Here is a 13,269-nt window from a genome sequence, read left to right on the forward strand (position 1 = left end):
CAGGCAGAAGCTGGCGGCGCGCGGACGGCCCGTCGGCGCCTCGCGGAGCCGGCGGCGGGATTGGTCGCGGGCCTCGCGTGTCAGGCGGTTGCTAGGCTCCGGCCGCGCGCCCCGCCCTCGCGCTCGGCGCCCTCTCACCGCCCGGTACGTGCTCGCGCGGAGGCTGCGGCGCGGCGCTCGCGCTCCTTGGGCTCGGGGGCGGCAGCCAGAAGCAGCTTCGCGCCGAGTTCCCGGGGGAGCGGCGGCGGCGGTGGCTGCGGCTTTGGTGGCGGCGGCGGCGGCGGTGGTGGCGGCGGCGGCGGCGTCCTGGGGCTGGAAGGACGGGAACACCTGCCGCGGCTCGCCCGCCGGCGCTGGGTGAGTGCGCCGCACGCCCCCCGCCGCCGTGCCTAGGGCTGCTGGGGGTGGGGACGGCCCTCAGTCGGTGCTGCCGGCCGAGCCTTCGGGGGAACACCTGCTGCTGCTGGCGGTTCGGCCCCGGGGCGGGGACACGGGCCGCGGACGTCCTTGCGGGGTGAGGAGGCGGCGCCGCCCGGGCGGAGCCGCCCCTCCGCTCTTGGTCCTAGCAGCCAAAGCTCGGAACGTTCGGGCGGCCAGGCCCGGGCTGCGTGCAGCGGCGGTGGACCAGGCCATCGCCCGGCCCGCGCTCCCGGGAACGCGGGGCCTGCTCGTCTGCCGCGGGTGTGTGTGCGTGCGCGGCCTGCGGGCCGCCAGCCGGGCTTCCAGTTGGGGGGGTCGCGGCCCAGTTGGGCCAGATCCCGACTCGGAGGCGTCGGGCCCCGGCCGGAGTCAGGGAAGGGCATGGCTGCTGCCTCTCCCTTGAAACTACTCAGAGCCTGGGTGGGGGCGTGTGTGTTGGAGGGGGTCCCCTCTCCCCAACTTGAGCTCCTTTGGGAACCTACTTAACTACCTTCTCATCTTCTTCACTTGGTAATGGCAAATGCTGGGTTCACTCGTGAATATGTGCAATATGTGTGGAGGATATCCCCAGAGAAAAGACAAAACCTTTTTTCCCCCCCATAAATGCCGAGCGAATTTCATTAGCAGGCTCAACTGATGGTGTGTAACACTGCATTGTTAGTCTCTTGAAAAGCTCCTAATCTGTGTAAAAGGAATTACTTGTGAAGTAGTTTTGACGGTGAGGAGTCATGAAGTTTTTGCCCTCCTGGTACTATAGCCTGGGGCAGTGTCTCCTACACTGGAATTCTGAAGTTCCAAGTGCGTCCTGCTCTTTTCCCCTAAAAAAAGTGAAAAGAAGCGATTCCTAGTGTGGAAGCCAAACTCGCTGAGAGTGTGTGTATAGGATGGAAAATAAGGTTCCAGGTGTTTTTGAAAAGTCTGGGGTAGATGGGATCATTTTTTTTTTTCAGGTTGCTCTATGTTTAGTGCTCAGAGACATGATAATTTTGGAATGTTCCTGTTCCAAAAAAGAATTTGACCTTACCATACTTTTGGAGGCATTTTAAAAAAAATCCATAGCTGGAATCTGGAGTTGAACTTTATATTGCCTTGCAGCTGAGGAAGGCGAGCTCATAGCCTGGGTGCCTATGAGGGCTCAGGGGCTGTTTGTTGGAGAAATCCGATTTCAGTTGGGCATTGGGTGCATGGAGTGTGCCAGTTCGTGGCCTATGGGATTCTGTGTAAAGGTCATAGTGAACGGTGCCACAGGAAATAAAGAACACTTGGTTGGAACATGAAAGTTGTTGCTGAAGGGCAGAGGACAGTCCTTGCTACTTAAAAAAAATGTTGACTTGCTCAAGTGTGTTAAAAAATCTTTGGCTTCACTACTACTTGCAAAACCCTGTGGTAGATCCTGTAGACCCAGGGAAAAGTATCTGGTTGTTCCCTGAAGGAATGCAGTTTGGGGGGCCCGGGGGTATCAGAGAACCCCGGAACCTGCATGATTAATAGTAATTGCTCACTAAATGTGCTCACCAGGCGGTCTGGAGAGAGGGAATTCCTGAGCTGTGTGAGGTTTTTTTTTTTTTTTTACCTGCAGGAATTAGCTGAGGGACATCAAGGCTAGGGCACAGGGAGCCACGGGTATAGGAGTGCCTAAAATAGTGCCAGGGAGTCTTCCAGCTTGGCAGGCCGGAGCCCTGGGCCATCCTTGTTGTGCTCAGTTCTTCCTTCATCCTTCAGGGTGCTGGAACCTAGGAATGCTGTAAATCTGCTGGGTGGCCTAATCCAGACCTGTGTTTAGAAAGATAAAGCTGGTGGCCATCTAGGGAGTAGCCAAGGGGGAAACAGGGTCAGGATTTCTGGCAGTGAAGTCAGCACACCGAGGAGAGGTGAGGGAGCTGGAGGAGGAACCTTGGGAGAAGAGAGGCTTATTAGGTGGATAGTGCAGAGGCTACCAGGAACCCGGGGCAGGGAGAAACCTGCATTCAGCAATGCTGGATGCCCGGCGGGTTTGCTGGTGTTCTGTTAGTGTAGCTGCTTAGATTGGAGGTCTGGCATTGGGTAAAAACCTCTCTTGCTTGAACCTGGGGCATTGCATTGCCTCTTGAGTGTAGCAGGTTCCTGCCCTGGAGAGAGGAGAGCTGTTGAGGAAGATGGAGCAAGTTCAGGCTTTGATGTTTCCTGCCAGGTCCTCAGGTTGGGGACAGGAGAGGAGGGGCCAACCTCAATTGTAGCCCAGGTCCTTCTCTGTTTCTGCTGTTCATCACTGGTTCATCAGAGCCTGGGATCTTGGCTGAGGAAACTGAGTCACAGAAGAAGGAATGTGCCCAGGGTTAAATAACTGTCATATGGCACTGGCAGAATTGGAACCCAATTTGAATTTTTTTTTTTGGTCTTAGGTTTATTTATCTGAATGGCAGTTACAAGGAGATACATTTGTACACAGAGAAAGATGGATCCATTGTCACCTGATTCACTGTGATAACCAGCGTTCCAGGGGAGGGGAACCAGGTGCCTCATCTAGGTTTCCTCGTGGGTGCCACGGCTCAAGTACTTGGGCTGTCTTCTGCCTTCATAGCATGTTAGTGGGGAGCTGAGTGAAGAGTGGAACAGCTGCAAGCAAGGGTAGGGTGTCAGTAGGGTGCTTTGGTGGAGCCTAAGCCTCGTTGTCTGTAAGTCAGGGATCTTGCAGAGAACAGCAAGGGTGTGATGATGGACCGTTCTCAAAACCAAGGTCCAGTGGGATCCTTCCTGGAGTCTGTGCTGCTTGCTCTGGGAACTGGGCTCGAGTCATCCCAGGAACTTTGGTTCTGTGTCCGGGGGGGAATTTAACAGGTTTGAGCTGACCCTCAAGAAAGGCTGCTTTGATGAAGAAGCTGGTGACGGTAAGGTCACAGCTGTGTGCTAGGAGAGGAGAAAAGCAAAGACAAAGGATGGGGAAAGAGGAGACTGAGCATGGGGTGTTCTGGAAGCTTGAATTGGGGCCACTGTGGCATGGAGGAGTTTGGAGTTATGCAAGAACAGGGAGCCGTGTGACCTTCTTGGGGTCCAGCTGTGGTGAGGTTGACTCCAGATCATAAGAAGCAAGCCTCCTGTGTTTCTGTGGAGCATGGAGAGGTTGTTGGTCACTGATTGGGAAGCAAGGACAGAAGCTAACTGGGGTGGACAGGTCCTCAGCTTAGCTCAAGACAAGTAGGTTCTGCAGGTGATTGGGAGCTTAAAAGATGCTATGCCCCAGCAGATGCCTTCACCTTTTTAAAGTGCTGGTGAGAAGAGGAGGAAGGCGGGTAGCATCTGCCAGTCACTGAGCAGAACTTTAGAGATTTGGAGCAGAGAGGGGGCCATCTAGGCTGCAGGATGGTGAGGGGCTGTCCTTAGATGATCAGAAATGGCTGGTGGGAGGAAGGGCCTGGCTCTGAGGGCCAGGGTGTGGATAGGCTGGATCTGGAGTAAGGTACCCCCTGGAGAGAGGTGACAGAAGGGTGACCTGAAGGCTGAGTCCTAGCTGAGCCCCTTGGAAGCTCTCAGTGGGGTAGTGTCTTCCCCAGTAGGAGGGGTAAGAGAGCAGAAGCAGAGACCAGGAGCCTCTTCCCGGCCTCCCAGGTGGATGCAGGATCCCAAAGCTTTGGGCCGTCCTCCACTGCCTTCCCGGGCCACAGGCAGGGAGCTGGAAGGGAAGCGGGGCTGCCAGGATTAGAACCGGCGCCCATATGGGATCCTGGGCGTGCAAGGCAAGGACTTTAGCCACTACACCATTGCACCGGGCCTGAGACCAGTTTTTTTTTTTAAAGATTTATTTGTTTTTTTTTTGAAACTCAGATACGCAGAAAAGAGGAGAGACAGAGAGGAAGATCTTCCGTTGGATGATTCACCCCCCAAGTGGCCACAACAGCCAGAGGTGAGCCAATCTGAAGCCAGGAGCCCTGAGATTCTTCTGGGTCTCCTACCCGGGTATAGGGTCTTAAGGCATTGGGCCATCTTGGATTGCTTTCCCAGGCCACCAGCAGGGAGCTGGATGGGAAGTGGGGCTGCCCGGGTTAGAATTGGCGCGCATATGAGATCCTGTTGCATTCAAGGTGAGGATGTTAGCCGCTAGGTTATTGCACTTAGGCCTAGAGACCAGGTTGTTTTTTTTTTTTTTTTTTTAGATTTATTTTTATTGTAAAGTTATATATATATGTATATGAGGAGAGACTGGAAGATCTTTCGTCCGATGATTCACTCCCTAAGTGACCGCAACGGCCAGAACTGAGCTATTCTGAAGCTAGAAGCCAAGAGCTTCCATCAGGTCTGTCTCAGCTGTAGGGTCCCAAGGCTTTGGGTCATCCTTGATTGCTTTCCCAGCTACAAGCAGGGAGCTGGATGCGAAGTGGGGCTGCTGGGATTAGAACCAGTGTCCTTATGAGATCCCAGCATATGCAAGGCTAGGATTTAGCCATTAGGTCTCTACATCAGGCCTGAGATGAGTTTTTAAAATTACAATTTGGCCAGGTGGTGGGCTTATTGTGGCTACATGCCACCATCAAGTGCCTCGACCCTGGAGCTTGCGGAAAGGATGCTGGCCGCATGCGGAAAGGGACTTTGTGAGATGAATTAGGGAATTTGGAACTTTGTAATTAAAAACACTGAACACTTAAAAAAAATTAGTTTATTTGTTTACAAGGCAGATAAACACACACATACACACAGATCACCTGTCTTTAGGTACACTCCCTAAATTCCTATAGCAGCTGGGATTGACACAGATTGAAGCCCGGATCCTGGAACTCCATCTGGGATCTCCTGCTTGGATGTCAGGAACTCGGGTACTTCAGTCATCTTCTGCTCTCTTCTAGGGTGCATAGCAGTAGCTTGATCTTCCATCCACTGGTTTACTTTCCTTATGCCCACAGTGACCATAATTGGATCAGGACAAAGCCATGAACTAGGAACTCTAATGCAGGTCTCCTGGGTGGGTAGCAAGAATCCAAGTACTTGAGCCACTATTTGTTGCTTTCCAGGCATATTAACACGGAGCTGAATTGGAAATGCATATTAGCCAGAACTTGAACTGGCAGTCTGATAAGGAATATGAGTGTTCCAAGCAGTGATTTATCTTGCTGTGCCACAGCACCTGCCCCTAATGTGTCTTTATTTTAAAAATTTTATTTGAAAGGCATAGTGACAGGGAGAGAGATGGAAGACTTTTATCCACTGGTTCACTCCTCAGTGGCCAAAACAGTCAGACCTGGACCTGGCTGAGCTGAGAGCCAGGAATTTCATCCAGCTGTTCTAAGTAAGTGTCAGGCACTAAGCACTTGAGCCATATATTCTTGCTTTCCCACACATATTAGGGAGCTACATTGGAAGCATAGTAACTGGAATTCAAACTGGGAATCTGATATGATATGGGATGTTGGTGTTACAACAGCAACTTACTCACTGTGCCCCCCACCATATATATATATATGTGTGTCTATATATATTTTTTTTAACTGCAATTGTAGTGCTGGTATCTAATGGGTACCTGTTTTGAGTCCTGACTATTCCACTTCAGATCCAGCTCCCTGCTGATTTGTCTGGGAAAGCAGTGGAAGATGGCCTAAGTCCTTAGGTATCTGTACCCATGTGGGAGACCCGTATGAAACTCCTGACTGTGAACGAGCCCAGCTCCACGTGTTGCGGCCATTTGGAGGGTGATCCAATGGGTTAGAACGTCTTTCTGTGGGCCCAGTGTGGTAGCCTAGTGGCTAATGTCCTCATCTTGCGTGAGCTGGGATCGCATATGGGCCCTGGTTGGTGTTCTGGCTACTCTACTTCCCTTCCAGCTCCCTGCTCGTGGCCTGGGAAGGTAATGTTGCTTATTGACTTTCTAATAAAAATCAATAAATCTTAAAAAAAAAAAATTGTGTTTTGTCTGTTTCTCCAAGTAACTATGCCTTTCAAGTAAGCAAATAATTAAGAAATATTTTTATAGGAAAGTTAGACTTACTGAGAGAAGGAGAGACAAACAATCCTGCATCTGCTGATTCACTCCCCAAGTGGCTGCTATGACTGGAGTTGAGCTGATCTGAAGCCAGGAGCCAGGAGTTTCTTTTGGGTCTCCCACGTGGGTGCAGGGTCCTAAGGTCTTAGGTCTTCCTTGACTGCAATAAATAAATCTTAAAATAGCTCTAGGGAAGGGTGTCTGGCATGATGATTAGGTCTTCTCTTGGGCTGCCTGCATTCCAAATTGGAGTGCCTAATTTGTGTCTTGATCCAGCTTCCTGTTAATGTGCACTCTGAGAGGCAGCAGATGATGGTTCAAGTACTTGGGTTGCTGCCACCTATGTGGGAACATAGATAAGTTCTGGGCTTGTGGCTTTGACCTGGGTTAGCCTTGGCTGTTGCAGAGATTTGAGGGTGAGCCAGCACATGGAGGAGCTCTCCGGTTTTCTCTCCTTTCACACAAAACTGAACATAAACAAAACGTTTAAAAAGACATTGCAGGCCTGGCTCAGTAGTCTTGTGGCTCAGTCCTCGCCCTGCATGCCCTGGATCCCATATGGGTGTCTGTTCAGGTTCCCATGCAGCTCCGTGCTTATGGCCTGGGAAGGCATTTGAGGACTGCCCAATGCCTCAGGACCCTGCATTTGTGTGGGACACCTGGAAGAAACTCCTGACTTTGGATTGGCCCAGCTCAGCTCCAGCTAGTTGAAGCCACTTGGGGAGTGAAACAGCAGATGGATGATTTTTCTCTTTGTGGCTGCTTCTTTTTGTAAATCTGACTTTCCAGGGCCTGGTGTGATGGCGCAGTGGTTAAGGTCCTCGCCTTGCACGCCCAGGATCCCATTTGGGCGCTGGTTCTAATCCCGGCAGCCCCGCTTCCCATCCAGCTCCATGTCTGTGGCTTGGGAAAGCAGTCGAGGATGGCCCAAAGCTTTGGGACCCTGCACTTGTGTGGGAGACCTGGAAGAGGCTCCTGGCTTCGGATTGGCTCAGCTCCAGCCTTTGTGGCCGCCTGGGGAGTGAACCATCGGACGGAAGATCTTCCTCTCTGTCTCTTCTCCTCTTTGTATATCCATCCGCCTTTCCAATAAAAATAAAAATAAGTCTTTCAAAAAAAAATCTGACTTTCCAATACAAATAATAAAATATTTTAAAAAGAAAAGACATTGCAGCACAGAATGCATTAAGTTACTGTTTATGATGGTGTCCTAAGAGTGCTAATTTGAAGTCTTGGCTGCTCTCTTCCAATCCAGCTTCTTGCTGACGTCCCTGGGAAGGTGACAGACATTGATCCAATGACTTAGGTCTCTGCAACTCATGTGGGTAGTGCAGATGGAGCTCCAGGCCTCCACCTGGTGCACACTTGGAGGTTGTAACCATTTGGGGAATAAACCAGTAGATGGAAGATCCTTTTCCCACTGTTTTTTTTCTTTCTGTTACTTCGTATTTTAGGCAAATACATTTTTAAAAATTAAAAAGCTCTAGTTTTATAGAATTATAATCATGATAGGAGGTGATGGATTTTAAACTTAAAAATATTTGAAAGGCAGAGAGGCATCTCCTATCCATTGGTCGACTCCTCAAATGTTGAAACCAGGAACCTAGAGCTAATTCCGACTCCCCCATATGGGTGGCAAGGACTAAGTGTTTGCACCATGTAAGTATTTGAAACTGTTGCTTTCTGGAGTAACAGAGTTGTGATTCTGTCCTGGGGTCTCCACTATCTGATATAGGTGTTCCAAGTGGTCCTGAGGGTTGTGCAAAATATTCACCCCATTAGTCTTACATTTTTTGGTAAGCGGTATACAATTGGTGTAGTGGACAGGAGGTGAGAGACCTCTTTAATGGATGGGTTAAAAATTAGAGTGAGGGGCCCAACGCGATAACATAGTGGTTAAAGTCCTCGCCTTGCACGTGCTGGGATCCTATATAGGCACCAGTTTTAATTCTGGCAGCCCCCCCCCCAATCCAGCTCCATGCTTGTGGCCTGGGAAAGCAGTGGAGGACATTGGGACCCTGTACTTGCGTGGGAGATGCGGAGGAAGAGTTCCTGGCTCCTGGCTTCAGTTTGGCTCAGTTTTAGCCTTTGTGGCCACTTGAGGAGTAAATCATCTGTATATCTTATTTTGCAATAAAAATAAATCTTAAAAAATTATTGCTACCTTGGACATCAGCTTGGGACTGGCATGTTGGCTGTCAGGCTCATCTTCAGCCTGTGGTGCTGGCATCCCATGTGGGTACTAATTGGAGTCCCGGCTACTTCATTGCTAATTCGGCTATCTGGTTATGGCCTGGAAAGCAGCAGAGGATGGCTCAGAATCGTGGGCACAGACCTGTGTGGAAGACCAGGAAGAAACTCCTGGCTCCTCTTTCAAATTGGCTCAGCTATGGCTATTGCTGCCATTTGGGGAGTGAACCAGCAGATGGAAAACCTCTCTCTGTCTCTCCTTCTTTATCTGTAAAATTTGCTTTTCTTTTCTTTTCTTTTTTTTTAAATTTTAATTTTATTTTTAGTTTTTTAAAGATTTATTTTTATTACAAAGTCAGATATTGAGAGGAGGAGAGAGAGGAAGATTTTTTTTTAAAGATTTATTTATTGGAAAGTCAGATATACAGAGAGGAGGAGAGACAGAGAGGAAGATCTTTGTCCAATGATTCACTCCCAAAGTGAGTGCAACGGCCAGTGCTGCACCGATCCAAAGCCAGGAGCCAGGAACAGCTTCTAGGTCTCCCATACGGGTGCAGGCTCCCAAGGCTTTGGGTCGTCTTTGTTTTCCCAGACCACAAGCAGGGAGCTGGATGGGAAGCAGGGCAGCTGGGATTAGAACCAGTGCCTATATGGGATCCTGGCGTGTTCAAGGCTATGCTATCATACTGGCCCCTAAAATCTGCTTTTTAATAAAAATAAATAAATCTTGAAAAAAAAAATCAGTCTTTCGGCACCAGCTTTGTGATGCATTGGGTTACTCTGCTGCCTGCAACACTGTCATTCCAAATGATCAGCGACTTGAGTCCTTTCTGCTCCATTTCCCATCCAGTTTTTTTTTTTTAAAGATTTATTTATTTATTGGAAAGTCAGATATTCAGAGAGGAGGAGAGACAGAGAGGAAGATCTTCCAATGATTCACTCCCCAAGTGAGCGCGATGGCCGATGCTATGCCAAGTTAGGGACTAAGAGAGAGAGTTGAATCTCTAGGAAATTTGAAGTGGGAATTATTAATCCAGATAGTCTGTTTTTTAATGTTTGTTAGGGATTTCTTCCTTCCTTCTTCCTTTTCAGAGATTTGTATAATTGAAAGAGAAACAGAAATCTTCCACATATTAGTTGATTCCCTAACTGTCACCAGTCTAGATCTGCCTGAACCCCAGAGGCAAGAATTCCATCAGGCTCTCCCTGGCTGGCGGGGATCAAGTACTTGGGCTGTCTTCTGTTTCCTTCCTAGGCATATTACTAGGTAGCTGGGACTTAAATCAGTACTAATGAAATGTTGGAGTTGGAGACAGTGATTTAACTTGTTGTCCCACAACACTGGCCCCATTCAGGATTTATTTTCCTTTTCTGGAGCCTGTTTTCTTTTTTTTGTTTTGGTAAAGATTTATTTGAAAGGTAGCATGACAGGGAGGGGTCAGAGCAGGGGTGTGGTGGTGGGGGTGCCTGTCTTCCACCTGCTGGTTCATTCTCCAAGTGCTTGTAATAACCAAGGTTGGGCTAGGCAAAGGCTAGAGTCCAAAGCTTCCTCTGAGTCTCCTCGTGGGTAGTGCCCAAATACTTGGGCCGTCTTTCGCTTTTTTCAGGCCAATAGCAGGATCACAGTGGAACATCCAGGATGTGAACCAGTACCTGTACGGATACCAGCGTCACAGGGGGCAGCTCAACACGGGTTGCTTACTGGTGCTTCTTAGCCCCTTCTGCTTTTCCCCAATTGAGACTTTGGGCCAGGAGCAAGGTGCTGGTGACTTTAATAAATTGGTGATTAATCTGCTCATTTCACAGTCGATCTTTGTGTCTGTGCCCTTGGGTCATGAAGCAGTCTTCCTGGGAGTCATATAACTGGCTCCACATCTCGGCCTTACCCCTTTCGCTCTGGCCATTAGTCAGTGATACTGCTTAGATAGCCATTTCTATTAATAGGAGTTAGAGTAGTTTACAAAATTATACCAGCCAGAGCTTAATGAACAGGATTTTCTTTTTTGTCTTTTTCTTGGTTTTTATAACCAAACATGCTTTGTCTGTTTGCTCTGGGTCCAAGATGTGGGATGAAGGAGTACGAGGTCACAAACCGGGACTGGTGTTGAGGTGTCCTTGTGGCTGGGCTCTGGCCATTGCAGCCGTGTGTGTGTGTGTGTGTGTGTGTGTGTGTGTGTGTGTGTGTGTGTGTGTGTGTGTGTGTGTGTGTGTGTGTGTGTGTGTGTGTGTGTGTGTGTGTGTGTGTGTGTGTGTGTGTGTGTGTGTGTGTGTGGCTGGGCTCGGCCATTGCAGAGGGTGTGTGTGTGTGTGTGTGTGTGTGTGTGTGTGTGTGTGTGTGGCTGGGCTCTGGCCATTGCAGAGGGGGTGTGTGTGTGTGTGTGTGTGTGTGTGTGTGTGTGTGTGTGTGTGGTGGGCTCTGGCCATTGCAGAGGGTGTGTGTGTGTGTGTGTGTGTGTGTGTGTGTGTGTGTGGCTGGGCTCTGGCCATTGCAGAGGGTGTGTGTGTGTGTGTGTGTGTGTGTGTGTGTGTGTGTGCTGGGCGCTGGCCATTGCAGAGGGTGTGTGTGTGTGTGTGTGTGTGTGTGTGTGTGTGTGTGTGGCTGGGCTCTGGCCATTGTGTGTGTGTGTGTGGCTGGGCTCTGGCCATTGCAGCCGTGTGTGTGTGTGTGTGTGTGTGTGTGTGTGTGGCTGGGCTCTGGCCATTGCAGAGGGTGTGTGTGTGTGTGTGTGTGTGTGTGTGTGTGTGTGTGTGGCTGGGCTCTGGCTATTGCAGGGGTGTGTGTGTGTGTGTGTGTGTGTGTGTGTGTGTGTGTGTGTGTGTGTCTGGGCTCTGGCCATTGCAGAGGGTGTGTGTGTGTGTGTGTGTGTGTGTGTGTGTGTGTGTGTGTGTGTGTGTGGCTGGGCTCTGGCCATTGCAGAGGGGGTGTGTGTGTGTGTGTGTGTGTGTGTGTGTGTGTGTGTGTGTGTGGCTGGGCTCTGGCCATTGTGTGTGTGTGTGTGGCTGGGCTCTGGCCATTGCAGCCGTGTGTGTGTGTGTGTGTGTGTGTGTGTGTGTGTGTGTGTGTGTGTAGTGGGGTGAGCCAGCAGATGGAAAATCTGTCTTTTCTCCTTTCTTTAGTTTGCTTCTAAATAAATAAATAATAACAAACAAAATATCAAATAAACAAAAATAAGCAATGAAACAAATAAATTTGTTTCTGGCTCTGGATCGGCACAGCACCAGCCATTGCACTCACTTGGGAAGTGAATCATTGGACGGAGGATCTTCCTCTTTGACTTTCCTCCTCTCTGTATATCTGACTTTGTAGTAAAAATAAAAATAAATCTTTAAAAAAAAAAGATTGTAAGCCAATGGTGTCAGAGTTGAAGCTGTACTGTTCTCTTTGTTGACGTAAAGCATATTCATTCAGATTGAAACTAGCAATATCCTGAATTTATTTTGAAAGGATTATGGCAACTATCAGTTGTAAATACTGTAAAAATATTTAAGTTGACTCAAATATGTATCTTGCCAGTCACAGGCTACATCTGATAGAGTTTGAGACTTTGCTTCTCATTTATGGTTTGTTCCTATTATTTTTTGTTGGGAAGACAGAGTTACAAAGAAGGAGGGACACAGAGAAATCTTTGACCCTCTGGTTCTCTCTGCAAATGGCCACAATGGCCAAAGCTGGGCTGATCCAAAGTTGGGAGCCAGGAGTATCTTCTGGGTCTCCCACATGGGTATAGTGGCCCAGGAACTATGGAATGGCTTGAACTGATGCCCGAATGGGATTTTGGTGCCACAGTTAGGGGCTTAGGCTGCTATGCTTTGGGGCCAGCCCTTCAGTTATACTTTTTAAAACTAATTGTTTTTTCCTTTCCTTTTCTTTCTTTCTTTCTTTCTTTCTTTCTTTCTTTCTTTCTTTCTTTCTTTCTTTCTTTCTTTTTTTTTGAGATATTGTGAGAAACACAGACACTGGAATTAATTTTATGTCTTTGAAATTACAGTTTTTGGTCTTGTAATGACAATACTGGAAAGATGTAAATTTCTGATCTTTGACCAAGAAGGGTGGTGCTTAGCGTGGGCTGCAGGCTGAGGGACGCTCCCGCTTCCCCTGGAGTTGGAGGTGGCGTGCTTCTGGTTCAGTTACGGGCCTTCACCAGCTTTGTTTCCTTCTGTTCCTGCAGGACCTCTGCTTTCCAGGAAGATAAAAGGCTTTTAAAGCTGCCTAGCACTGGAAGGATAGGTAAGGTACCCGAAGACGAATGTTTGTGAAAGAAAGGGGCAGAATAGTCCCATCCTTGCCAAGATAGGCTGCAGAATGTTAGAACCCTGATTGTGGGGCCAAGGTGCTATCCAGCAGTGCATTTAATAAAGTGACACATGTGGAAGAGAAAAATGGAAAGGAAAGGAAAGATCCCTGTGTCCCTAGAGGAAGGAAGCATTCCTTCCACTCAGCTCCCTCCCGTCCCCCTTTCCCTGTGGCTGCTGGGTTTCCTGGTGGTTACAGCCACATAGAGACCCTGGTGTCTCCGTGTCTCTGCCCTGGCAGGCCTGTGCAGCCCAAATTTATTCCTGCGGATGTGTCGCAGTTGGTCCTTAGATACTTAAGTATGGGGAAGGTGTCCCAGTGGTGGAGACCAGTAGGACACTTGCCATAATGTGTTCGTTGTTTTGACACTTGCTCTTCATTTCCTTGGATGTTGTTTGTATGGGAATCCACAGACAAG

At 49.0% G+C, this 13,269-nt stretch overlaps 1 protein-coding gene across 2 annotated transcripts in view; it reads left to right on the top strand.

Annotated features, from left to right (window-relative positions):
* Window positions 1-58: 58 nt before the first annotated feature.
* Window positions 59-13,269, top strand: part of LOC121167796 (dystroglycan) — a 67,623-nt gene continuing 54,412 nt past the window's right edge. The window contains exons 1-2 of one of the 2 annotated variants that reach the window (XM_040997424.1): window positions 59-144; window positions 12,727-12,785. The gene's annotated coding sequence lies outside the window, so the exon portion shown is untranslated. Of the gene's footprint in view, window positions 145-181; window positions 358-12,726; window positions 12,786-13,269 lie in introns of those variants that run through there. The other variant, XM_040997423.1, reaches the window with a different exon arrangement.

The sequence above is a fragment of the Ochotona curzoniae genome, unplaced genomic scaffold (genome assembly GCF_017591425.1).
Source record: "Ochotona curzoniae isolate NIBS_2020 unplaced genomic scaffold, NIBS_Ocur_1.0 patch429, whole genome shotgun sequence".
NCBI lineage: Eukaryota > Metazoa > Chordata > Mammalia > Lagomorpha > Ochotonidae > Ochotona > Ochotona curzoniae.